The following is a 19,060-nucleotide window of genomic DNA, read 5'->3' on the forward strand; positions in this document are numbered from 1 at the left end:
TCCATCTGTGCATCCTTTGGTAGATAAGGTGAATCTTCCTCAAGGGGGGAATCTTTAGGTTTTGGAATCAATTTTGGCTCAGAGGAAGAGCATTCTGTAAAAGTGGCATGCTGGTTAGAGGGACCTTAAAGCAACAGCAGACACTTTCCTCCTCTCGGATGAAATACAAAAAAAACAATTCAAACAATGATTTAAAATCCGTACTGAATTGAATAGTTCTTGCACGCAGACAGTTTTGGATTACATCTCCAGGTCAGGAACAAAGTCATTTTCATGCTCCCAAAAGATAAAAAGCTTCGTAACAGAGTCAGGTTATACTGTACGCGATAAAATAATATGGTGCTCTTAAGTGCAGCTGGACCATCTGTCAGGGATATGGCTTAGTGTTAAACAGCAGAGGAAGAGGCAGTGAAACATATGGCGTGGCCTGTGCTGATTCACACATGCAAACGGGGGTGATTCAACAAGATGATGATCTAAGCTGGTGTGTCGGGCAGTTTGCGTGACATGTGTACCCGTGTGGCAACAGACAAGCTGCACATTGATACAGTAGCTACACACACACATGCGCACACAAGGACGTGCAAACATGCAGAAAAAGACACACAAATACACCCACACTGTCCCCTCCCACATGGGTGTCTCTCTGTGTTCTGTCTCTCCCTGCTGGTGAGAGGTGTTTGTAAAGAGTCAGTGCTTCTCAGTCGGTCAGCCATCACGCACAACTCTTACCACAACTTTTAATATAATCTCCCCACTGCTCTCTTTGCCCACTCATGGGCAATGACCTCTCCCAGATTTCAGCCAACAGTGTTGCTGCTGATGAGAGGAGTCAGTCTTGAACTAACTTGTTTAATGGTGTGACAATTCTTATCTTATTACCAGTTGAAACGATGCATTGTACAGTCACTACACTGTGTGCCTTACTACACTAACAGACACAGGAAAACAGGACCATTTCCTGTTTTTTTGGTCATTATGTGTTGCATCATTGTGGTGCCACAACTAGTATTATCTTAAGCCATGCTAAATGCTCCACGTATGGCAATGTCGGTCGGTCACTTCATTGGTTCTCCACTTTTGGTCCAGACTGAACTATACCATGACATTTTGTACACATGTTCATGGTCTCCAGAGGGTAACTCCAACTGACCTTGGCAATTCCCGGACATTTCATTCAGCAGCTCAAAACTGTACATTGTCTTTCATGCTAATCAGCAAATGTTTGACTCTTTGTCTAGTAGAATCATGTAACAGTTGATCAGTTGCCCCCTCATAGCAAGCACAGTTCTTTTAGCTTGTATTGAATGTTGATTGCACAGCCAGTGTTACATTATATGATGTGTGTTTTGGAGTTGCAAAGTTTATAATTACGCATAGGGGTGAAAAGCTGCTAAATATTATGATTACACCTTAGGAGAGCTAACAGCTGCAGAATTATGCATGCTAATGAGACATTTTGGCAAACATAAAAAATCTACAGTAAAGTCAATAGCTGATGTATGTAGTAACCACAGCGACATTCGATTTTGCTCGGCAAAACACAGTAAGACTGCATTCTCATCTTTTCATCATTTTGTTTAATTCTTCTTCTCTCATTGTACACTATAGTCTTGAACCATTTTTCATTAGCGTAAGTGGTTAAATTGATTTTGTGGAGATGAAGAGCAGGATGTTTACAGCTGACAGGTCAGCACGGCATCTCAGTTTAGAGGGGTGTTGCTTTGGCAGAAGCTGCGGTGGGTATCTGACAGCAGGAACACACTGAAACAGACAGGTAGGCTGTGAAAATCTTGGCTATGCTTTCAGAATATGTGATGCTGAAATACTGTTTATCAAGAAAGTATGTTCAGTTTGCAAGCGAATACACAGTGCTTCAGTTGAAAATGATGCTGGTACTATAAACTAACAACACGACAAGCTGCTTGTTTTTTTTTAGCACGTATAAAAGGTAGCAGTATTCTGTTTGGTGGAAAAGCACTCACTAAACAAGTATTTATGTACCTCTGGAAAGTCTTTATTTCAGCCAGCCCAAGTGGGCAGTGGGCACACAGGCCAGACGGGCCGAAGCAACCTGCAGGAGCCATCGAGGAGGCTAATAGATCTAAGGTAGGAAAGAAGAAGAGCAGAATGAAGCGAGATGCAGAGGGAAAGCAGGACATCAGAGCACTGGAGGACTGAAGAAACAGGTCGATAAGCAAGAACGATGGGAAGGCTGTGGGAGCATGAGGGAGTGAGGGGGCTGCGGTAGTTACTGTGAAAATAGAACAGAAAATGAATAGAGCTCGGCTCATAGAAAAGATGGTGAAGATGATGAGGCAGCACGATGAAGAGGAGTTGTATAATGTTGAGAAGAGCTCCTTTTTAAGAGAAATAAAAACATGTACAGTATCTGTCTGCTCTTTTACTGATCCAGAAAAATGTTTGAGTTCTAACAATGAGTCTGGCATGGCTCTAGGGATGGCAATGCAGGTGTGTCGTTCCGTTTTTTATCCACATGTGTACACTAAAATCTCAACAACCATCAGATGGATTGTAGTTCCATAATGTCATTGAAAATTGTGGTCTTGAGTGAATTGTCTCAGTATGGCAAGCCGTTATAACATTCATTTATTTAACGTACTAGTCGTTTAAAAGCTACTAATACTTTTTTTCTATTCATTAATACTATTCTATATAATTCCATTAGTTACTAATAACTATTCCCGTTTTACTAGTAACAGTTGATTAGATGCTAGTACAAATTTTTTTTTTGTTACTAGTGACTATTCCATTAGTTACTAGTAACTAATTTTGAAATTTTTTTTCGACCCTCATTTTAGTAGTATCTATTATTTAGATACTAGTACCTAATAATTAGTACTAGTAACTAATTCTGAACATTTTTTTCAACCCTCATTTTACTGGTATCTAATATTTAGATACTAGTACCTAATAATTAGTTACTAGTAACTAATTCTGAACATTTTTTTCAACCCTCATTTTACTGGTATCTAATATTTAGATACTAGTACCTAATAATTAGTTACTAGTAACTAATGGAATAATTGCTGGTTACTAAAAAATAAGCTCTAGTATCTAAATAATAGACGCTAGTAAAATGGAAATGGTTACTAGTAACTATTCAATTAGTAACTGGCAACTAATGAGTAGGTACTGGTATCTAAATAATAGATACTAGTAAAATGTAAAAAGTTACTAGTAACTATTTGAATAGTTCCTAGTAACTAATGTATAAGTGATATCTGGACTGCAGAGCCCCATAGATTTCAATGGTAAAAATGTGCAATTAGTGACTAGTAACTTAAAAATAAATACTAGTAACTAAAGGAATAGTCACTAGTAACAAAAAATGAAGTACTAGTAACTAATCAATTGTTACTAGTAAAAAGGGAATACTTATATATATAGTAGCTAATGGAATAGTTACCAGTAACCAATAAATAAGTACTAGCTTTTAAATAGTGACTAGTAAGTTTTAAGTAATAAATGTTAAAACAGTTTGTCTCAACCACTATCGGATGGATTGCCAATAAATTTGTTGAATACCTGTAACATTGGTGATCACACGACCTTTAGTCAGGTCAAAGTTGGAATTTGTCCAACATGTTTGTGTATGACTTAATTCCTGCAAAACTAATGACATTCCCATCAGCCTCAGCTCTGCTTTGTATGTTTTTGCTAATTAGCAAATGTTAGCGTGCTAAACTGGTGAATGTGATACCGATTACATCTGCTTAACATCACAATGTTTGGGCTTTAAGTTTCTTGCTCCACACTGGTATGCTGCATCAGAAGTAACAGATCAGACTGCTAGAGGGATGAGTTCAGAGGGATGAATCATTTGTCACTGGGGGCAGGATGGTTATGGCTTATTGATATCAGATTACCTGGCGGCTTTGTCCCTGTGGGATAGCCTTGTTGACATAATCCCCTGCATCTACACACTGGAGGCTTTCAGTCTGAGATACAGACATTTTTTGTGGTCAAGATATGATTGCATGTGAGCTCTCGTAAGGTCTCAGCTGACCTGGAAAACCGGGTGGCAGCAATACAGCACCACACCGCACCAAAACTGTTGTACAGAGTCAACATCTGCTTCAGGGGACCAGCATGCACACTTGCTGTGAAGACCTGCTGTTTTATGACTAGAACACTTTGCTTTTTCTCATCACTCGCTCCCTCTTTCTCTCGCCTTCTCTCCATTCTACGACTGCCAACTTACTACTGCCAATCACACGCCTTTCGATGCCTTCAGCTCGGCCCCACTCGGCTTTGTGAAAAAAAGGCAGCCTGTCTTTTCAGTCCAGTGAAGCCACCTTTCTACTCGAAGCTCTCAGCCAAGGAAATAGAGATATATAGACCTCGTGTCTTCAGTAGTTTTTTTTTCAGCCTGCAGCTCCTGCCAAGAAACAGATGGCACATTTATTGTGCTTTTATTACAAACACTTGTGGATTATTTTTTATTTCAGATTAACTCGCAGTTTGAGAGGTTTCCATATGGTGTGAGTTATCAGGAATACAACATAGTAAAGCATTGATATTATATATAGAGCTGCTGATTCGGGAGTGTTTGGGTATCATTTAATAAAAGCATTTTTATCTAGGTTATTTAACATCAGGGTTTCATCACGGGTGGAAAAATCCAGAGTCTATTCGGTGACTTTATAAAACATAACCTACTGCTGATGGAGAAACTCAGGGGAGCAGACAAGGAGAGTGAGACTGAGAGAGGTGGGGAAAGCCGGTGTGTTTGCAGTGAGAGACCAGAGGTAAAGGTGTGTGTGTGAGTGAGTGCAGGGAGAAAAGAAGTCGCTGCAGGTGCAAAGCAGGTTTGTTTACAAATAGTAATAAAAATAATGTCCATGGGGATTAAAACACGCTTTCACAGGGTGGTATAATGTTAGAAATGTATTTGTAGATGGTATTTTTGTGTTGGGGGTTTTTATGTTTTCCAAGAAATAGAAATGTCAATTCCACATAATTGTGGAACACTGTTATTAACACATCTGTGAATAATTATTTGGGAAATCTGGAGCAGATTTTGAATGAACTACATCCCAAAAGCTAAACTTGCTAAATTATAACCATTAGATCTGGGAAAATTCATGATTTTACATTACAATTTTGAGCCTCAGCACTTTATAACGGCAGAAAACACTGTTAATATGACCTCAGAATCATTACAGACTGTTCATGTTTGCCTTTTGTGTCTTAATTTAGTGTTGTATACATTTGTAGAAATTAACATAAATAATAGGCAACCTGAGGACCACCTCCCTTCTGTATAATTACAAGCATTTCATTTGTACATTAAAATCCAAAAGAATAATCTCCTCATTAACAGGACTAGTTTGCATCCCTAATTTGCTTTAACATTACTAACCTCAGCTCCTCCGTGGTCACCACCATGCTTTTTTATAATTTAACTAGCAAGATGTACAGTATAGGACAGAGCTGTAACCTAAAAACTTAATGCTGATCTTATCCTCCACTAACTGACTCTGTCACTTTCTGATGCTCTCTCCCTCATATTCGCTCGTCCTTTGAAGAATGAGGAGAGGGAGACAGCCATGCGTTGAGTGTTACTGTAGCTTACCTAAAATCATGTACGATCCTGTGGAATTTTTGTAGTGGCATGCATTCATTAAGCAGCGACAGTAGGCTTCAAATACGTTGCCAGTAACTAGTTTGAACCAAGCCCTAAGCTCTGTCTTTTCAGGTAAGAGTCGCTAATGTTGCACTTCCCCATTATAGACTGGTTTCTTGTATACAAACTGGATGTGCGCGCAGCCAGGGGGCAAAAGCGCTTCAGTAGCCTTTTATGATAACACTGGTAGGCAAATATAGGTGCACATTATGTCAGTATGGTAAAACAATGCAAAGAAAATGTTGTGATCACCTTTGGCCAACCTTTAGTCATAATTGCAATAAAAATTGATCAAAAAGGAGGACATTGAATTTAACCAAACTGAAGTGGGCTTAACTTCATTTCAAGCTGGCTCATCCAAACGACGCTGAAGTTAGCTTCCGATTCGGCAGTTAAATAAAGTAAAGGTTTTTCAAATCTTAAAAGTGTTTCAGACAGCGTTTAAGGCTTTGCCTAAAATGCCTAACAGCTTTCACAGCAGTAAGAGGTGCAAAAAACGGAAGAATCAGACGCTCAGCAATGTAAGTTAACTGTCTTAAGTTCCTGCCGAATGGGAAGCTGCGAATTGCAAGCTAACTTCAGCATCGTCAGATCCAACATGCTTCTTTCACACTGTAACGTTATGATTAAAGCCCACCTGAGACACATTCCAAAATGTACAAATATACGTTACGTTACACTTCACACTACAAGATATCTCCGCTTTAATATTGTAATATGAATTAGCCTACACTAGTAAATTTAACATCTCCTGGTCACTAGGGATGTCCGCCAAGGCTCCATCCTTGGCCCCACACTTTTCTTAATTTATATTAATAACATTCCCCAGGAAATTGGTAAATCTCTCATTCACTTGTATGCTGATGATACAATCCTTTATGCCACGGGTTCCTCCTCTGATGCTGTTCAAGCTACCTTGCAAGATAGCTTTTTCCTGCAGCAATCCTTTACACAACTCATTCTCATTCTTAATACCTTTCACCAAAAGGGTACTATGCCTCTTCCAGCCCTTAAAATTACCACTTGCAAGGAGGCTATTCTAGAACAAGTCACTGCATATAAATACCTGGGCATCTAGTTGGAAACTTCACTTTCTTTCTCCATCCACATATCAAAACTGCAATCTAAGGTCAAGGCCAAATACTTCTTTCAATACACACCACTGTGCTTTATATTCACCTGTCAACTGGTCCTCCCTTCAGACTCGCCGTAAAATTCACTGGTTCACTTTCATTTACAAGACCCTTCTCGGTTGCTCACCTCCTTACTTGGGTCATCTGTTGCAGCCAAAGCCTGTCACATACAACACCCGGTCCTCACTTCGTCTTCAATTAAGTATTCCCAAAACCAACTCTGCCTTTGGTCTTGCTTCTTTCCAATCTGCTGCCGCTCACGACTGGAACGCTTTGCAAAGTTTTCTTAAACTGGATACATTAATTTCACTTTCATCTTTTAAAACTATTATATCATCTTTGTTCACGGACACTTGCAGTTGCTTCTCTACATAATTTTTGTGTTGTCTACTGTGTTGCGTTTTTAATTTGTATTTTGTGTAATTGCTAAAACTGTATGTATTTCTAATGTACTGTATTATTTTAGCCCTATGTCCTTTTCCCTAAGTGGTTACCCCACTTGTCAGGCTGCCATTGTAAATAAGAACTTGTTCTTAATGATTTGCCTGTAAAAATAAAGAATAAAAAAAATAGCTTGTAATAACCACAACATACATTAACGTTAAGCACAACAAGCTAACTTAGATAATTTACGTTTGTTTAACATAACACACGCTACACGCCATATAATTTCTACATTCTGCTGCAAAGGCAGTGTGTACATACAAACATTTACATGCAAGGCCCAATGAATAAATTATGTTTAATATACTACTCACCATTAACCACGGTATCGACCGCATTCCCGACAGCAAGGGTGCATAGATTTATGGCCAGGGAATCAGACCACACTTGTGGGTCATGCGCATGCGCAGAACCGCTATGTAGCACATCTTGATAGGTAGCATTTATCAACAGAACACCAATCAGAAGACTTTAGTCAACCGCTGTAATCAACGTAGATTACACATAGTTTGTAAATTCTTATTATAAACTGCCATTTCAGAGATGGATCTGTTTGTTTGTGTTTCATTTCGCATATTAATATAGCATGCACGACCGGACATAATGTTCAAGTCAGCTGCTAGCCAAAAAGCTAAAGGAATAACGAGGGAGAGAGTCGTTCTTTTCACAGCTGTAAGTACTGCCATCAGGCATAACTTAGCTGTGTCAAACTCAGAGATGCAAAGAACATGGTCTTCCGTAAATGTTCATGTTTAATCAGCTAAGAAACGTGAAACTTAGCCTGTAAAAAGAAACTCTGGCAGCTAGCGTTACTGCCAATGAAGCATCCACTCGGCTGGACAGAGTGGCGTTAATCAACGTATTGTGTTTTGTAAAAGCACTGAATACTTCTCTTATAAATGCATGTGCAAAACAGTAACGTTAGTTCTGAAGTCGAGATTGTCGCTTTGCTTGATTTTTTTAATCTCATAAAGTGGCGTTAAAAAAAAATCATACTCATTGCTGCTGTTATGGACGCGATTAATTTCGGGAGACACCAAATTTCCAGCGTATACCTGGCGTACACCCAAAACCACGGTGACTTTGAGATTTATCAGTATGGACATTGGCGTATGGCACGCTCAAATCCTACACCAGCTCAGGAGGTGGTGTACATGTACGCAAGTTTTGAGTTTGAAAAAAAATACGCTGCAGATTCATGGAACCAGCCACAAGTCAGCACCCAAATGCGCATTCAAAATGGCATCTAAGGTTTTTTTTTGTTGTTTTTTTTTGGCAGTGTTTTGCTTTTCTCGACATTTTGAAGAGAATAATAAAATGTTTCTAAAGCAACACGAGATTGGTTTGTCTATGTTTTTCTTGCTCAGCGTTTGAATAATATCTTGCATTAAACAAAATGTAAGCATCATCCCTTGATGTCACAATAGTAGGAATTGTAGCCGCTTCAACGCAAAAACTATAACTGCACTTAAACAGAATGATGGATGATAGTTAGGATAAATCTGTACTCAGGCCTCAGCTATACCCAGTGGAGCCTGTGCGCTTTACCTGACGTTTCAGGGTTAGGCAAGGCAGGTGTGCACAGACTGGGTTCAGTAATGAAAGGCTTTTAATGAACAAAATATTATTCAGACTGACAAAATAATAAAAATGACATTCTTCTTCTTTTAAATAATAAAATAATAATAATAATAATAACAACAACAACATTCTTCTTCTAAATAACAATGATAAAATAATAAAAATCATAATAATAAGAAGAAGAATATTACAAATTGTCATGCTATTATTAATGTGATCCGCTGGGCCTCCCCCAGTCCACTTTTTTTTTCACCTGCAATAAAGAAAAAGAAAATGCATGCTTAACTTGATAAATATTGGTCTATATTAAGCAATAAAACATTCTTACCTCTGCTGGAGTGCGCTTCTCAACCCCCACACTATTAACAGAAGTTGTAATTTTGGTCCATATTTTGTTTTTGTGGGCGCATTTAATCCCACTCTTTAAACTCCCAAATAAAACAATTTTATTTCTTTCCACTTCCCTGCTGATGGTCTTGATCTCCACGTCGGAGAAGTTCCTCTTCTTTGCCATCTTCCGTGTGTCCATGGCGTAAAATGAGGGCGTGGGGGAAGCGGTAACTTGAATATATAGGGGCGTGTTATTCTAATGACAATCGTTTTCAGCCGCGCCATTTATCAAGGGCAGGTTTTGCATACACCTGGATTTCAAAGGTACTCACAGCTTCATAAATCACGTGGTGAGATGAGTGTAAGCATAATCTTACGCCAACATATACGCCCGTTTCTATGCAAGAATGATAAATGAGGGCCACAGTGTCTTGCACATTTAGCCATCCATGGTCATGTGCCTTGGCGACCTGTCCAGGGTGTAACTTTAGTTACTGAAAAGCCGGCTTGCTAGCTAATGCATGGCATTACTTCAACCTCAAACTGATAAAAATATTACTGTAACGTTGCAGTGTGAGTTTACCTGACTTTCCTGCATGTTAATGTGAATTAACTTTTTCCCTTGCTAACCAAGCTAGCGCCACCGTCTCGTCCAAATATTGTCACGTCCAGTGCCTGGTTGCGAAAAATTAAGATGGCGACAAACTTGGGTGACGCCACGGTGTCTACATCAAAGAAATAAGTTGAAATTAAATTAAAAAGTGGATTTTGTAAAATATGTTTGTTATTTGTTTGTTATATTGAAGCAGCATCCCAATATAAAAAAGCAACATATTGTATTTGGACTGTTGTTTTCATCTTCACAGCCTTTTCATTTACACGATAACTAGAAGGTTTATTACGTTAACTTCATAATACAATTTGTTATACTTTCTCATTTCCTGTCAGTACATCAATTACCTCGACTGTTGGGAAATTCATATCACTCTGTGGTAACACTTTCTATGAAGGTCATCAATATAATGACTTATGCATACATTTATAACACGATATAATGCTTCCATAAGACATTATAACAGTTGTCACAACACAAACATGCATTAGGCGCTATAACGAAGTTCATAACTTATTATGACCTTTTGATTTAATGTTTTATAACTAATAGTAATACCATTTTATATCACTGTGCACAAAGAATCTCCGACCATGTTCCATAACACATTATAACCACCGACTCTGCCTCATTATGAATACACTTTAGTCACCATTTACAATTAGTGATATAAAATGGAATAATAGCTTATAGTAATGTTTAAAGTTATATAGCATGTCTTTGTTTGCTTTAAGTAAAGTGTTAAAATATCTATCCCTGTATAATATATTACAGATGGACATAATACCATATGAACTAATTAAAGACCTTATAACACGTAATTGTTTGCTTTAAGTAAAGTGACACACATTTTGCGCAGGAAAACAACTTATTTATGTTTCTCCACTTTATGAACAATCTGTATGAATTTTGAACATTTTGTAGTTTAGCACAAAAACACAACATAATTACATCAAGAAAACTCATCCTCAGGGTGGTGAAAGATCGCTCAAGAGAAGACCTGTTGCCGACCAACATCATGTATGAAGAGGCTCAGATGTTGTCACAGATGAATGGCGAGCCTATGGACAGACCCTAACAGATGCAGTGGACGATTAAAGACAACCACTTCACAAAACGTAGCCTATTAAAAGACATTTTAAAGTAATTGAATGGGAATACTGTTTGGGCAGTAGGACTGAGAATCTCTTGGCACCTCACGATTCGATTTGATTACAGTTCCGAGGGCAGCGATCCATCTTGATGCATGCATGCTTTTTTCTGTGAAAATTCTGGATAATTACTAAGCATTTCGTTTACACATTAAAATTCAAAAGAAATATCAGAAACAACAGACTTAACGGACACACTGTGGCCTACACTGCACATGTCTGCCTGACAGACAACTTACTAAGTAACTTTAAATATATAATATAAATATATATATAATATTTTCCTCCGCTAACTTTCACCGTCACGTTCTCCCTGTTCTGCTCCTCGCTCACTCTCTTTCGCTGGCACACAGGAACCAAAACAGCGATGAGTGTTCCTGCACGGTGTGCCGGTGAAAATCGATGTCGCATTCATATTGATGAGCGTGTGAAATTTTAGTAGCGTGGTCATTCTGCAGCGGCGAAATGCGGCGAATACAACTAACTAACAGTATCCCCAATTCCCATTTCAATTACGTCTTTTAATAGGCTACGTTTTGTGAAGTGGTTGTCTTTAATTGTCCACTGCATCTGTTAGGGCCTGTCCATAGGATAGATTGCATTGTGTAATATTTTGTGTGTTCATGTAAGGCTTTATTTGCCATTCTTATTGTCCCTACACAAGGGGGTCACTTTGTGCTGAAAAGTGTTGGGGACATTTAAGGGCTCAGATTAGGAGTGCAATGATACACTTGCTCCCGAAACGTGAACAAATCAAGAAGATATTAGAATAAATATTCACTACTGAGATATATTATTTGCCAGGACTGGGGGTCCCTCAGTAGATTTTGAGCATTAAACAATTCCTTTCCTGCATTCTGGAGACATTTTCTGGACCAATTTATGGTTAAAACGGAAAATACAAAATTCAGGTGTAAGGTGACAATACAAAATATATTGTAATATATATGTAGTAATCACCAACTTGTTTTTTTTAGCTTAATTTCTTGGACAATGCACATTCGTTTCTTGGATATTTACATTGCATGTTTTTTATTGTGCAAATAAACCTTTCTCAAAGCATTCTCATTTGTTATATTCAATTTTTGGGGACATGTCCCCAGCGTCCCTAGTGTAAATAACACCTATGTCATAAACTGTTGCTGCAGCATCATGATTTCTTTTTTGTACAGGGAATAGGAGTAGGTTGGTGGATAGATGTTAATTTGCCCAAGTAATGCATTACTCTTTTGCATTGGAAAATGTTGCCCTTCTCTTATTGATCAGCAAAAAGATTTGAGCAGTTCTAAAACCTGCTTTTATATCCATTTGATGTCTTTTCATTATATTGATTGAAATTAAGTGAGACTTAGAACGCAAATGGCGGAACTTTTGGAACTGCAGAAGTGCAGCGAGGTATGCATCTCTGTTACTGGTCTGAGACCAGTGTGGCCCCTGTATTCGCCGCATTTCGCCACTGATGAATGAATGACCATGCTACTGTAACGTGGGAGTTCGATTTGTGGTGGTTGGTGCACTCTTTATGCAAAGAAACAACAGGATGGAGACAGATATCTTACGCAGTACTTTACTTTTCACCACACCACAGTCTGTCCCTTAAGTCTGTTGTTTCCGCAACTGTTGGAAAAGTGTTAGCGCTAGCTATCATCTACCCTTTTATAGCATGTTGATTTTTTTTGGCTGCAATGTAACGTCAGCTAAATTAGTAACGGAGTAATGTATGTTAATTAGTTGTGTGTCATTACCATCTAACTTGTCGAGGAATGAGAGCATCAGGTGCAAGCTAAACTGGTGTCCTATACGCATACTGTACGTCCTGAGAGTTAAATTATATTTCAGTTTCCAGAGGAGTTGGACAACTGGTTGTTAAAGGAAGGACGCTGGTGATTATGGAGGAGCTGAGGCTAGTAAAGTAAATTAGGGATATAAACTAGTCCTTTTAAGCAATTTGGATTTTAATGTGCAAATTAAATGCTTAGTAATTATGCAGAAATCACATAAAAAAAGAAAAGATGCATCAAGATGGATCACCGCCCTCTGAATTGTAATCAAATCGAATCGTTAGGGGCCAAGAGATTCCCACCCCTACTGCTCAAACAGTATTCCCATTCAATTTCTTTAAAATGTTCTTTAAAAAGTTTTGTGGAGCGGTTGTCACAATGTCTCCAGTTGTCACTGTATCTGTTAGGGCCTGTCCATAGGCTCACCCTTCATCTATGACAACATCTGAGCCTCTTCTTACATGATGTTATAAGGTCTTAACAGGTCTTCTCTTGAGCGATCTCTCGCCACCCAGAGGGTGATTTTCCTTGATGTAACTAATTTGAGTTTTTGTGCTAAACTGCAAATGTTCAAAGTTCATACAGATTGTTCATAAAGTGAAGAAACAAAATGTGTGTCACTTTACTTAATGCAAACCATGACGTGTTATAAGGTCTTTAATTAGTTCATATGGTATTATGTCCACCTGTAATATATTATACAGGGATAGATATTTTAACACTTTACTTAAGACAAACAAAGACATGCTATATAACTTTAAACATTACTATAAGCTATTATTCCATTTTATATCACTAATTGTAAATGGTGACTAAAGCGTATTCATAATGAGGCAGAGTCGGTTGTTATACTGTGTTATGGAACATGGTCCGAGATTCTTTGTGTACAGTGATATAAAATGGTATTACTATTATAATTATTAACTATTATAAAACATTAAATCAAAAGGTCATAATGACTTATGAACTTTGCTATAGCACCTAACGCATGTTTGTAAGTGATTAGAACAACTGTTATAATGTCTTATGGAAGCATTATATCGTGTTATAAATGTATGCATAAGTCATTATAGCGATGACCTTCATAGAAAGTGTTACCCAAACGACTTATTATCCACATTCTGATTAACGCTGTTTCCGTGGTATCTGCAAAAACACTGATTTCATTATGAGTAAATATTTTGTATTTTTGTGTGTATCAAGTATATTTTTTATGTGGGATTAAACACAGAAAAAGTTTAAATACGATCACAGAGCTTGTTCGACTTAAAAAAAAAATACTCTACGCAAATACTACAATAGTAACAAATACAGTCAGCAAATTTACAAATACCGATTTCTGTTGGGTTTTTTTTAAATTTAATGTAGTAAATTCTATTAAATGCACAAATAAATGTAAAATCATCAGGGATACTGTGACATTGACTCGCATATATCATCTCTGTGCCTGCTTACGCTCTCTCTCATTCCTCCTTTTTTCCCATTAGCCTGTAACAATGCCCCATTTCTCCTACATTCCTTTATTCCTCATGCTATTGCCTCCTCTTCCATCCTCTGTTTGTTAGTTAAGCACCATAGCGAAAGATGCACAGTCTGCCCAGGACTGTCTGCTCAGTAGTGTCAGGGTGTTCTTTGATGTAAGCAGTTCTTTATGGAGGTATTATATTTGATTGATGTGGAAACGTCTGACAGTACACTCTGTTCTCAGATATTTATTTGTGAGTCAGTGATGCACACTCAGGGGCTCTGATGCTGCTAAACAGCCCTTAGCCACTGAGCCACTGATGATTCCTGCTTTATGCTGTAGCCAAAAAGCTCTTACATCTGCACTTTTACTACAGACTCTGCTGGCTCATGTGCTTATCACTTTCTAACTGCTCATCAGTCACGGTCATGAAATTTCCAGAAAATACACATGATCACACAGCCATCAGCATGATCAGCCACAAGAGGTGAGCTGAAAAAACAATTCACTGATACGGCCCGTGACTGCTTTATTGCCCACAAAAACTTCACAACTTGACCATCATCAACTGTCTTACTTTCCTACAGTTCTGTAAATATAAGTTCCACAAAAGTTACTCATGTAAAAACAGGAATGTTAGGGAGCAGAGACTCATTGCAGTAGATGGTGGAGGTGGTGATTTATGCACGGTGGAGTGCTAAGTGTTAAAATAACATGTTAGCATATGGCAGCTGGCATGAAGCAAAATAGTAAGCGGACCACTAGCAGCTTAAAAGAACAGTTTTACATGTTGGGAAATATGGTTATTCAATTTCTTGCCGAGAGTTAGATGAGAGGATCATTGCCACTCTCATGTCTGTAAACTAAATATGAAGCAGGAGCCAGCGCTTAGCATAAACAATGGAAACACTCGATCAAGACATTCTGTCTACTAGTATCTCTAAAGCTCAGTAATTCACAAATGATGTCTTGTTTGTTTAAACTGTACAGAAACTTTGGTGTGCAGTGATTTCCTTGGGTCTTGTCATCTCATTGAGGTTGCCAGGCAACTAGGGGAGACTCCAGGAAGTCAGAAAACAAATAAGTGTATTTCAACATGTCAAACTTTATGATCGAAAGGGTGCATTGGATAGATGTTGCAGTGAGATAAGTAGCAGCTGACTCAAGTTTAACTTAATTAAATTTGTATTTGAAAGGGACAATGTACATAAATGTACAATTGAGATTCCTGATGTTACAGGTACAGTATGCATACAGCCATGTTAAAGGTGAATAATAATAGCATCAGTGTTGACATTGTTGATTCTCAATTAGCCATGTCTTAACATCACACGTAAATTAATAATATGATGGGGACTCTAATTGACTGTGTTACTGAATTCCTTTGCTGTGAAGATCTGAAGGAAAAGACAGCCTGGCTAAATGCAGTTTTTCTTAGTGGGATTGTGCAGTCTCCTATAGCTGCACCTCTAGTAGCTTTGTTTGTGCTAGATTGAAGTTGATGAAACCGGACAGAAGAGAGGCTCCCCCCCGAAAACTGAATGACTTCTTGTCTAAAGTTTTATGGGCTTGTTTGTATGATTCCAGTGGTGTTAAGGTTGTAGAGTGTATATTAGGCTGACTTATCAGACAATAGGTGAAGTGGAAGAGAACAGTTGAGTGGAAGTATATCTTAGCTGCTTTAAGCCTAATTCACACTACATGATGTTAACCCCAGTATACACATTTCCGAGGTCGCTGACTGTCAGGGGGAGATTGGGGGCAAATTAGCTAGTGATCAGTGCGATAGTCGCGTCTCGATCGTTTAGGGCTGACCCTGAATATTCGAAGATTCGATGCTTCGATGGGCGGAGCCTGATTCGACTTTCAATCTCACAGTCGAAGCTTCTCATCGAAACGAGGATCATGCCATTGTGGCGATATGGGGGTGCTCAACTTCTGATTTTACATAGAACTACCAGTTTTCTCCTAATAAGTTAATATACTGCCTATTACAATATACATTTCAATGTTTAATGCTGTAAAGAAAAGAAAAAAGCCGCGCACAAAAACACATGATTCAACTATCTGTCAACTATAGGCAAGACTTGACAATTATGATTCAACTATGTAAATCCTTAGTTGGGGACAGCCCTACGATCGTTATGTGTGAACCATATCAAAAAGGCTCTCTCACACCCCCATATCCACATCCAGCAAATGAGAGTAGACAGCTACTTTCTTATTACAAGGTTTTTTTACTCACTACCTCTCTCTGTAGCACAAAAATGTTTGTGTGTGCTAATCCATTCTTCCACCCATATTCTTTGTCTTTTCCTTTTTTGTAACATATATACTTAAAAAATATAAACAACTCTGCTTAGCGCGTGGTTTCGCCTCATTTCCTGTGTCATGTGTGTTGTCTTGACATAACATGGATTGGAAATCAGTCATCGGGTGAGAAAGTCGTCAGCTGGTGTAGTGTGTGACCCCCAGTCACCAATCAGTCATGTAGTGTGAACACCACAGTGACTTCAACACTCCCTATTACAAGACAGCAAGTGGTGTAGTCTGAACACCAAAGCGATGTAGCGTGTAAAATTTTCCAAACTGAACTTTATCACCAACCCTTTTTATGTGGGTTTTAAAGCCAATGATTAAATCTGCGTACTCCTAAATATTTATACAACTTCTCTCTCTCCTGAGTAGAGAAAAAGTAGCTATGTATATACACAGGTGCTGGTCATATAATTAGAATATCATCAAAAAGTTGATTTATTTCAGTAATTCCATTCAAAAAGTGAAACTTGGATATTATATTCATTCATTACACACAGAGTGATACATTTCAAATGTTTATTTCATTTATTGTGATGATACAAGTTTTACTTTTTGAATGGAATTACTGAAATAAATCAACTTTTTGATGATATTTTAATTATATGACCAGCACCTGTATATGATGTGGCCTTTGCCAAAACATTTGACACATTGACTTGCAAACAACATTAGTTATGCCAAGATACATTAAGATATCACATTTTCCAAATACAGGATTGGGTCTTATCACTTCACTAAGAACAGAGGTTTGGACCCAAAATGCAGACAAATGTGGGTATTGGCGTGAAGGTTTAGTTTATTGCAAACATACAGTGAAACTTACAGGTGAAGAGATATAGCAGTCTAAGGCACAACTGGTGAATAATCCAATAGAAGGTAAATCCAAAGAAAATCTACAAAAACATAACAGACACGAGAAACACAGGGGAACTCAGGCAAAGAAAACAATGAACTGACAAGGAGCGAAAGAAAGACAACCACTTAAATACACTAGTGAGGGAGACACTAATTAGACACAGGTGAACCCACTGAAACAATCAGAGACAAGCACAGGAAGTAAAACTTGACAACACACATTAGGAGCAGACAAAATTACAAACTAAAACAGGAACCATGAAGCTCTCAGAAACACACAAGGAACAAAGTCACAAAACAAAACATTCAAAAGCAACACAGATAGAAAAACAAAACCGGAATACAAGTAAAACCCAGAAACTACATGAAAACATAGGAAACAACTGAAAAACCACCCAACCAACCCAAACCCTCGACAGGCCTATTATACAGCCCTGTCCGACACTAGTTGATAGACATGGGCGGTTAGATTTATAATTATTGATTTTTACAAGTTGGGAGCCATTTGAGAGGATTTGGTAAGGTTTATAAACTCTGAAGACAAATTAAAGTTGAGTAGTTTATGCAGTAGGATGATATGATTAAAGGTGTCGAATGCTTTCTGTAAATTAAGGTACACTGCCCCCACAACCATTGATGCCCTAACTTTTTAGTTAGGGCATCAATAAGTAGCTGTTTGTGTGTGCAGCAGGCATGTCCACAGCTGAAAAAAATATTATTTTGACATGGGTCATATAGTATATGACTGTAAAAGATATTTCATTATTTAAAGGATAATTTAATAGTGTTTTGTTACAGCATTTTTTTATTTCATCATAACCGCAGTCTTGACTTTTCTTGGTCAAGAATATTCTTCAGGAAAACTGTTGTCATATTTTAGTCGTGATATTATTATTATATATATTATAATAAATAAATATAATTATTACATTCATATCTGTTACTCATTTACAAAAACAGCTGGTCATTTAAGTAAAATAATACATTAAGATTGATATAAGGTAAATATATCAGCATATAAAGACATGCTAAAACGTTTGTAATGACCTTTTGTATTTACATTGTCAGACATTCTATTGTACCTTGTAATAAAATATAGAACCTGAATTGTTTAATAACTTAAGCAGAAATATTGAAAAACAAAAACAATTAGTCAGTTGAAGTTTTTGATTGGATGAAATATTTAACCATGTTCTAAATTTTACTTATACAAATAATAGATTTTTGCTTCATTGGTTATATCATGAATATATATACATGTATATATAATGCCGCAGTGTTTGTTTTGTGCTATTGTCATTACACACAATTTGTCTGCAGTGGAGAAAAAATACTTTGACATGAGGAACACTAGAACAAAGAAAAAAACATACATATGTATACAAAATACACCGGTGTGGGATTAATGAGGACAAGCTGTTTAATAAACATCAGATCTGAACGCAGTTGGTCGCTTGATTAAAACATAATCAATAAGGTTGTTAAAATCAAGGTGTAAGATGACAAACTGACAAGATCCCTGCCATTTTCTGTAAGGTTATCCAAATCTAAAGGAGGCACCAGAGGGTCCATTGTTCGACACCTGGTGTATTTTTTATGCACCTAGTGTCTCCTTATGTAAACACAAGCAGTTTCCTAGGACTGCTCCGTTCATCTGCGATGCAGGGCAGGAATGCTCTGACCTTGGCTTGACTTACCTACAATTACATACCCACACTCAAAAGCTGGCACACACATT

General features: G+C 37.8%; 1 protein-coding gene across 2 annotated transcripts in view; it reads left to right on the forward strand.

Annotated features, from left to right (window-relative positions):
- Window positions 1-19,060, forward strand: part of mmp17a (matrix metallopeptidase 17a) — a 92,994-nt gene that overhangs the window by 45,984 nt on the left and 27,950 nt on the right. The gene's annotated exons all lie outside the window — the stretch shown is intronic.

The sequence above is a fragment of the Micropterus salmoides genome, unplaced genomic scaffold (assembly GCF_014851395.1).
Source record: "Micropterus salmoides isolate LMB-PRFRI ecotype aquatic unplaced genomic scaffold, ASM1485139v1 Ms_hic_scaffold_20, whole genome shotgun sequence".
NCBI classification, from domain to species: Eukaryota; Metazoa; Chordata; class Actinopteri; order Centrarchiformes; family Centrarchidae; genus Micropterus; species Micropterus salmoides.